An 841-nucleotide genomic window follows, 5' to 3' on the forward strand; every position below is an offset into this window, starting at 1 on the left:
ATATATATATATATATATATATATATATATATATATATATATAATTTTTAGCAAATATTTCATCAGAACTAGAGAATAAAAGAATTACATATGTAATAATTACTCAATGAGAGGTACTCAACTAGCTTCTCATCAGGTCGAAGATACCTTAATTATATGAAGGTTACATTGTCATTAAGAAATCCCAAGTTCACTTGCCAAAGACATAATTTCAAAATTATATAATTATACAATTTCAAATTATATCTCTGGTAAGTTAACTTTGGATTAACTTGCTAACTAAAAAACATGTGTAGCCTGAATTGTACCTGCTCCACTCTTTCAATTTGGATTTTTATTTGCATTCACAGTAACTCGAGTTGCCAATTTTGAGCTATGAAAAAATTTTTCAGCTTATCAAACTTCATTATGAGGAAAGATTACATCCTTTAACACCAATAAATTATTATTGTTCATGGACATTGTTTTTTATACCTACCACAGACTACTCAAAGCTTACTCCCTACTCTTAGCTCCTTGGATCTTACAATTACATATATATATATATCATCATCATCATCATCATCGTTTAACGTCCGCTTTCCATGCTAGCATGGGTTGGACAATTTGACTGAGGACTGGTGAAACCGGATGGCAACACCAGGCTCCAGTCCGATTTGGCAGAGTTTCTACAGCTGGATGCCCTTCCTAACGCCAACCACTCAGAGAGTGTAGTGGGTGCTTTTACGTGTCACCCGCACGAAAACGGCCACGCTCGAAATGGTGTCTTTTATGTGCCATATATATATATACTTTATTTAAAGCAGCAGAAATATAACAAAAGACTGTTACTCTGAGTTTC

Source organism: Octopus bimaculoides, chromosome 8, assembly GCF_001194135.2.
Source record: "Octopus bimaculoides isolate UCB-OBI-ISO-001 chromosome 8, ASM119413v2, whole genome shotgun sequence".
NCBI lineage: Eukaryota > Metazoa > Mollusca > Cephalopoda > Octopoda > Octopodidae > Octopus > Octopus bimaculoides.